The sequence below is a fragment of the Mustela erminea genome, chromosome 13, assembly GCF_009829155.1.
Source record: "Mustela erminea isolate mMusErm1 chromosome 13, mMusErm1.Pri, whole genome shotgun sequence".
Classification (NCBI taxonomy): domain Eukaryota; kingdom Metazoa; phylum Chordata; class Mammalia; order Carnivora; family Mustelidae; genus Mustela; species Mustela erminea.
In genome coordinates, this window is record NC_045626.1 from 25373520 (window position 1) to 25382400 (window position 8881).

Consider the following 8881-nt stretch of genomic DNA (forward strand, 5'->3'; position numbering starts at 1 on the left):
TTGTTTAAAAAAGTGCTTCCCAAGTGCTTTCAAGATGCTATTTGAAAAGTAGGTTACAGTGCTCAAGTCATTTTGTAAACAGCAGCCTCTAATTTCCTCCAGCCGACTCTCATAGCCATGTTAGTATACTTAAGGCTCTGAGAAGTCCCGCGGTGTAGAAAACTGCTTATCTTTGCTAAATCCAGATTTTCCTAATTTTTAAAATCTACTTTTCCTAGATCTACTTATATTCTGCTTTGAAGCCCAGAAAAGGCTTCTTTTAAGGAATAAACTCTACAGAGGAATGGGGAATGGGGTGGAGAGGACGGAGGTGTTATCCCAGTAGGCTCAAGGCTTTAGGTGTCTTCACCTGGGCCGCTTCCTTCACGAAGGAGGAGGTTGGCCAGCCTCTCTGGTCAGTGCAGGGATGAAGCATGAAGGAGACAGAAAAGGGAAAGGAGCATGGTAGCAGTGGACGGTGCTGACTGCAGACCGCCCCGTGGAATTCTGTACTTTTTGTACTTTCTGGGGATGGAGAAGCCTGCTGTAACCCGGATGTGGCCCATGGTCTGGAACCAGGAGAAACTTCCTAGCTTATTTTCTCATCATTTTGCCTCCTTCCTCTCATCTGAGTCCACTTCCAAATCCTGTGGTTTTCCCCGTTGATTGTTCCTCTCCACTCCCGCGGACCCCTCTTTTCACCTCCCTCGTATGCCTCTGGGCAGAGTTTCCCTGACACAGACTCTGCCCTCGGGCCACACCCACCTCAACTGGGTCTTCCTTAAAGTGCGTGCGTGCATGTGTGCGTGCGTGCGTGTGTGTCTGTCTGTGACTACCCACATCTTTCTCAGGAGGACGTTCTGGCCTTCCATCCATCCATTTCATCTTGCCCCTAATGTCTAGGAGTCAACAGACCTGATTTCGTTCACAACCACCAGAGGGTGCAGCGACTACAGAAGTTGAAAGAACACAAAAACAACTCCCGTTTGTGGCCGGCTCACTGGGCTTAGAAAGAGGCAACGTGTGAATCTGAGAAGGGCAGAGTGGGAATACGGTGGCTTCGGTCACCATTTCTGACCCTTCATCCGCTTCGTTCCAAATGCAGTCAAATTCTGTTCTAACAAAACTCAGGGTCACGTGATTTCGGGTTTGCCTGGATCTGACGCCAGCCCTTCAAATACGTGCAGGCAGAGTGTGTTCTGGAAAGGTTTTCAGAAATGTGCCTTCTGGTCCGGGGGTGGGGAGGGGTGGGGGGGTTCCTTTATAATGACAAGATGGCCATTTGGCCGCAGCCCAGCTGGAGAAAACTGGTTGAGCACCAGGACTGCCCTGGGCTGGGTTCCTGAACGTGGGGCTCTGCCCCTGGCTCAGATGTTAGTTACCATGTGAATCCATGATGTTGCAATAAAGAGAGTGGTGGGTCCATGGGGCACCTCCAATGCCAGCAAATGTGCCTGGCACGTGGTAAATATTATCTCCCATCCTCGTGATCAACTTGCAAGACAGGTGTTTTCATTCGCAGATATAAAAGTCGATGCACAGTGATGGGGAACGACCTGCCCAGTTACACAGCCTGCAAGGGGCCGGGTCATGAGTCCATCTCCAGGTGTGCTGAGTTCTAAGCCAGGTGTTGTCTGTTACTTGTACTTTTCTTACTATTTGAGTTTCTGTCTCTGTCCATTTTCCATATGCTTCCAGTTTTCAAAGATGCACCCACAGGCTTGGGGACCCATATCCACAGATCTCTCCACATGTCTCTTCCCCAGATTTCCTTGTCTCTGATCCCCTACTCTGTTCCTTCTAGGTCCTTGACAACTGGCCAATCTATCCAAATACTGCAAAGAAGGCAACACACAGCTAGGCCTCAGGTCTCTCCTCTCTCCTCCTGAAGTGGGGGACCAGCGCCCCCCTGGTTCCAGCTAGCTTCACCGGAAAAATCAGTTTTTACTATCACCTTTAAGGGCCTCCCTTGATTTGGGCAACAATGAAGCCCCAGTCCTACTCCGTGAACCAAGCCTGAGTTCAGCGAGGTGGAGGGCACCTGGAAGAGGCTGTAGGTGTGGATCGCGGGAGAGTCAGCCATGCAGCAGAAACAAGAGAAGTGAGAGTCCGAGTAGCTCTTTATAGAATTTACTAAATGTTTCCGGATCTGCTAAAGGCTGTATCCAAATATACCACTTCTATTGCATGATAGGTTGCTGGTGTGGATGTCCAAACTTATGTCTTTGCAGGTTACATAACAAACCAGCTCACAATGGGAAACAGATTGCTGAGGAATGGGGTGTCCCGTGGTCAGCTGCTGAGTCTCAGTCAGGGTCCAGTATCATGCCAGGAGCTGCTTTTCAAGCAGTATGGATCTCTACCAGGTGCATGGCCTTGTTCTAGAATCTGCCGGTTCCGTGCTCTGACCTTTCTACCGAGGACTGCACATTCTTACCCAGCGCAGATATGCCTAAAGCTCCTTTTGATCTGTTGGTCACGTGGCCCAAGAAACAGAGTACTTGGAATCACCACTTGTACTTGTTGCCTATTCAAAACTTGAGGTTTTCTGAGTCATCAGAGAAAGGGAAGAGACATTTAGGCTGTTGCCTTAAAATCCAAAGCAACTCCCAGGCATTATGCCTCTAGCCTAGTGATGTAAGATGCAAGGTGCAGTGGCTTGTTTTCTACCTTTGGGGGGATGTCCCCACATATCCCTGACAAGTAGAACGCTATGACATTCACCCGTGTGGCCTGCATCTGCATCTTTATGGAGCCAGTCGCCCACTTTCTCCCGTGCACATGTCTCAGTGCACTTCGGGGATTGTCGTCAGTTCCTGTTCGGTTCCAAATAGCATGACGTCACCAATAGAGTAGATCAGTGTGGCGTTCTGCTGTGTCATGACAGCAAGAGAGTTCACAGAGCCTCAGGGCAAGGCAGTGAGTGTGCACTGCTGTCCTTGTTAATTAAAGGTAAACTTCCTCTGATTCATGCGGCTAATAGATGCCAGGCTCCATGTTGATCTGCCCCAGTAAAGATCTGTATTCAGACCAGTAGCTGAAAATGAAGTTCATCTTACAGTAGTCCGCTGTTGGGGCTGAAGAAAATAAAAATATACTACACACTCCTCATCTTTCAAATCTTTGATAGTGGTGCTGCTGCCTGAAATTCTTCCAGAAATGTCATATTGCTTCTGATTCATCTTGAGGGCTGCTGTGGGAGAGAAGGAATTTTCAGGGCTTCCACTTGGCCCTTCCTACCATGGTGACCCTTACCCCACAAATCAGGCCAATACTATGAGGGGGTCTATCAGTGCTAACCACATGCTAAGTATATCTGTCTTAAGTGTATTCTTGGAAACTGGACAAAAAGAAAAAAAAAAAAGAAAAAAACACAGGGTGGATTTGCAGGTGCATTGGGTCCTCTGTGAGGGTGACTTTGGTCATTGGTCCTGGACTCAGGATCCTGGACTTCCCTTCCCAATGGAGTCTGTGTCTGTGAATTGGCCAAGAGGTGAGGACTATCATTTGGCTTTCGGTGGTTAATGTCTTTCTATTTGACAAGTCTAAGTATTTTTCTTTATGTATAAATACAACATTCTAATGGCTGTCCATCTATCTTGCCCTAGGACACCATCATCTATGAAGTACTGCCATGGATATATAGGCCAAGAAACCCTGACCACCAGTCCAATGTTACTGTTAACAATGTTAACAATGCCTGTTAAGTAATTATGTTCACTGTGCTTCTGAAAGCCATGAACGAACTTCTCCAAGATGCTCATATCTTCCTCAGTAATGTGAATTTTACTGCCATAAAGTGACTTTTACTGCCGTAGTGAAGCCTATGTCCTCTGAATGGTAGGTTCTGGGGCCATATATGACATATATGATAGATCCATGTTTCATGTTCCCACTGCCCTATGTCTTCCGATCTCTTCTTTACCATGAAGCCAAGCTAATTCTGGCAGCCCATTTTTTCATTCATTTATAGGAGCCTAGGCTTCAAATAGCTATCCCAGCAAACTATGCGGGTGTCCTTGACATAAAGTAAAGTGTGAATCATAAATGAATTACTCTGTGTCAGTCAATTCCCCTCTATCCAGCTCTGAATACTGCCACCCTGGGGCTAGCATCCTTGATACTCACTTCCATTTATGTTCCCAAGTCCTCATTAGTTTTGTAATTTCTTACCTATCCGGATGATTCCTTCCTGAAACAGGGATTTTGCTCCTCTGTCTACTTCTTGCTGAGACCCAACTTTGGCTGTCCATCTGGAGACAATGAAGGTTGGTGGATGTTAGCTTGTCTTCAGGAGGACAGGCATCATCCTGTGAATAAACTGCTTTAAGTGAAAGCATTGCCTATTCTCTAGGCAAGTAGAGGCTAGTGTTCTCTGGTGAAGGTCAAGGTGCTGCCTCTTTGGGAAGGACGGTAGAAAGGGATTCGGAGTTTTGAGGTGTTCAGTTTCCTTCACCGCAGTGTCTCCGTCACGGTACTCAGAGTCCCCAACTTTCCCTGCTAGGGCTCTGACTTGACGTAGGATATTTGCTGAGGCTCTACATTTCGTCTTCATGGCAGTTCTGGATGGCCTAGAATCAGATCCTTGCCCTGATTTTCAGCACGTTTTTTTCCCGAGGCTGCAGGAAATAAAGATTTCCTTGAGTATTGCCTTAGAAGGCATCTGAATGCTAGATCATGCCTTAAATTGACTTCCCTGAGCTGTTATTTATTTGAGTATCTTTAATGCTGTAACAAGGATCTATCCTAGCCCACAATCCTCGTAGTTAGCATTGCTTCTATATCGATTGAATGCCATGACCCCTTGTGCTCCCAGAGCCTTGACCTTCCTCCATCTGCACTCAATCCCTGTTAACCACAATGAAAGTTGAAGAAATCATGAGTCTACCAAATGCCAGGGGATTATTACCACTCCCTGTACCTCTAACAGTGGAGTACCTATGACTTTCAGATGGGTGGCCCGTTCACCTCCTTAATTCCATCTTGAAGATTGTTTTCTAGAACCACTCTTGGACAATTGTTTTACCTGGGTCTTCTAGGAAACAGAGCTTTGGGGTACTTGGGTGCCTCAGTCATTAAGCGTCTGCCTTCACTTAGGTCATGATCCCAGGGTCCTGGTATCAAGCCCCAAATCCAGCTCCCTTCTTGGTGGGAAGCCTGCTTTCCCTCTCCCACTCCCCCTGCTTGTGTTTCTGTTCTTGCTGTCTCTCTCTTTCTGTCAAATAAATAAACAAAATCTTAAAAAAAAAAAATAGAAAAGCAGAGCTTTAGTTGAGGATTCAAGTGCCGATGTGATATTTGCGAAGTGCAAGACCTGTGAGAGGAGGGTGAAGAAGAATGGAGAGTGAGTCAAGGGAACGTGGGAAGCTACGCACTTTGTTACTATGTCGGCCATTGCTCCACAACAAGCCACAAAACCCCACGCAACTCAATTGGTGGGCATGGTCATGGGGCACATCGGATTTTCTGCAGAAGTTCAAGGAGAAATGAGCCCTCAGAATGGTCCACAGAAGGGAGAAATTGATCATGCTGCTACCTTCCACTTTCCATTTCCTAGGAGCTGCTCAGCCCCCTGTGTTACCTGATCTGCCTCCACAGCTGTGGCTCTGACTGTGGCTCCACAGCTGCCAAGCTCTGACTGTGGCATGGTATCTACGTCTAGACCTCAGTATGGTACACAGTACCAGTTGGCCATGTGGCCTGGGACCTTAGCCTGGTTTCTTGCCCCCTTCAGGAAGGTTGTTAAAAGCAGTGGCAGGAACGTGGTTCCGGAGACAATAGAACCTTGGGCAGGAAGCCAGGAAGGCAATCCCGGGAGGCACCAGGTCCGTGTCAGCTATGCTGTGCTTCTGGAAAAGAGAGACAAATCAGGTGCACGTCGCTCAAGAATTCTTACCTTGGAGACAATTTCATCAGATACAATTGTGTTACTTTCAAGGACTCTGCACCTTATAAATGAAAACTTAGTGTGTGAACATTGTCTGAGAAAGCATCTAGGTGTGCCGAGTTTCATGCCATAGCTCATCATGCCTTAAAAAAGGCAGAACTCTGGGTTTCAGGGAGCCTGGTGGGTAACCCTTCTGTAATGTGGGAATTCCTTCGTGGATGGGAGTGATTATGTTCTAACTGGCAGCGGGAAGAGTTCAGTTTCAGCAAAAGATGTGTTCTTAAAGGCTCATGTTTCCAGTGTTATTATCTTGAACTCAAAAACCTAATTTATTGTTTAGTCAGGCCAGATGGAGTTTTTACTCAATAAATATAAAGCCAGTGGCTTCCAAATGCTGTATGTGCTCAAGCAAAGTTGAAAGGCTTTGCATTTTTTTCTCAGGAGATGGCTCCTGGCTAGCTGTTGTGGGCTGGGCTCTAGGGAGACAGGACAGTGAAGGAAAACCAGACTGGAGGTGTCACTAATTTTTGATGACCTCAGGACATGCCAATGACAAGATGGTGACGAATTAAGCTGATTTTGCTCAACAGTTCCAATTTTAGGGTTTAATGGGGGAAGATAATTGTTGTAGTGACAGGTTCATATTTCCGCAGTAGAAAAATAATACTTTTCGCTGTGCAAATATTGAGATGCTTTCTCTCTCTTCCTTAGATTCATTTCTTCACGGAGGGAGTTGTACCATGGATCTGATTGACAGCCACAGGTGAACAGTGTGATATTAACTTTAAATACTCTCAGAACCATGTTGCTTTAATAAGAGTCGTGTATTGCTCTCTGAGCACCTGCTAGCACACTGAGGTCTATTTCAGACTCAAGGCCCACTTCTACCTATATATAACTAAAGATTTGCAAGGAGACCTCTTTTCTACCCTGGCTGTGCCTTATCAATGAGTCTTCTGTCTTCCCTGTGTTGACTCTTTGCCTGGACCTATGGCTTCCCGAGTCTCACTTGCTAGATCTGAGAAGCTGTCCCAATGGCTCTCAAACTCAACTGTGAATCAAAACAATCCCAGGAGCTTTAAGAAAATATAGATACCTAGGACTAGCTCCTCACTGGTTCAGAATCTTTAGGGATGGAGCCTGAGGATCATCTGTAATTCTGAGAACACCTTACGTAATTCTCAAGCTCCTGTGCCATCCTCAGGCTATGGTTAGGATGGCCTATTTTTACCTGGGCTGATCATTTTCAGTTACTTTCTGGGTTCAGTTTTTTTTTTTTTTTTTTTTTTTTTTTTTTTTGTGGCCACTTCTGAATCTCTCCTTGGTAAATGTGGAATCTTTGTGGGTTAAATAGAGAAAGGAACATTTATCCATATGTTCAGCTATGTATGTATGTATGTATGTATGTATGTATGTATGTATGTATATATGGATTTATGTATCTATCCATCTTTCCAACTACAGGGATAATATTTATTTACTTTTGGTGCCTGCTGCAGGGATGACTGTTAGTTGAAATCCAGAGGGTTCCTTGAGCCCTAACTTGTGGGATGCTGTATCAGTTACTGGGTCTCTGTTAGTCTGTGATTTCTTTGGAGGTAGGAACCACATCTCTCCACATGGTTATGTCTTAACTCTGTAGTGTCAGAATTGTAGAAAGTGCTTGACATGTTTTATTATTGAAATAGAATGAAAATAGAGTTACAAATTCATGTTCTCTACCTGTTCCAGCATAGAAACAACACAGAAGTACTGGACGTCTCCAAAGGCCCATTTTTTATAGGCGTGGGCCTTCAATAAGCTTTAATCTGTTAATGTGAAGTCGGAAGGTCAGGGTAAGCCACAGTGGATTCCTGGGAGACACTAGAGTGCTAGATGATCGCAGGAGGAACGACTGAGAGTGGGAACTTTAATTGAGGTGGACTGGGATATATTTTAACCTAGAGGGACAGCCTTTCCTCTTGTATAGCCGGTATGCTCTCTAAATGCTGTAGAGTTTTGGAATGATGAACGCCTGAGCAGCCCTGCAGTGCCGCATGGGCTTGGTCTGGCTTTCTGATGGAGGATAGAGGGCAGAAGACAGGGCGCAGTCTGATTCGGAGTGTGTGGAAGAGGGCTCTACAGAAATGCAAGAGGTTCTACATCTGGGTACTTCATCTTTTAGGGCCCTTAGCATATTAATCAGAGCTGTTTTAAATTACTTGTTTGATAATTTCAACATCCCTGCCATATCTGAGTCTAGTCCATGTAAGCAGAAGGATGGAAATTCTAAGAAAGAATAAAAAAAAATGCTAAAGATCAAAACTACTGTAACAGGAATGAAGAATGTCTTTGATGGCCACATTAGTAGACTGGACATGGCCAAGAAAAGAATTGATGACCCTGAGGATATGTCAATAGCAACTTCCAAAACAGAAAAGCAAGCAGAAAAAAACCGAAAAAAAAAAAAAAAGGTGGGGGGAGGCATCTGGGTGGCCCAGTTGGTTAAGCATCTGACTCTTGGTTTTGGTTCAGGTTGTGATCTCAGGGTTGTGAGGTTGAGCCCTATGTAATGCTTCATGCTTAGCATGGAGTTTGCTTGAGATTCTCTCCCTCTGCCTCAGCTCCTGCCCCCTCTCTAAAATAAATAAAAGTAAATCTAAAAAAAAAAAAAAAAAAAAGAATATCCCAGAACTGTGGGACAACTATAAAAGGTATAACATACATGAAATAGATTGACCAGAAAGAGAAGAATGAGAGAAAAGGACAGAAGTAATAGTTGAAGCGATAGTGAGCAAGAATTTCCCCCAAATCAATGTTGGACACCAAATCACACATCCAGGAAGCTTAGAGAACACCATCAGTATAAATGCCAAAAAGCAAAACAAAACAAACTACACCTATACCTAGGCATATAACATTCAGACTGTTGAAAGTCAAAGAGAAAGGAAGAAATCCTGTAAGAAAGAAGCAGGGGCGGGGAGGGGTGACAAACACCATGCCTGTAGAGAAGCAAAGATAAAAATTAATTAAACT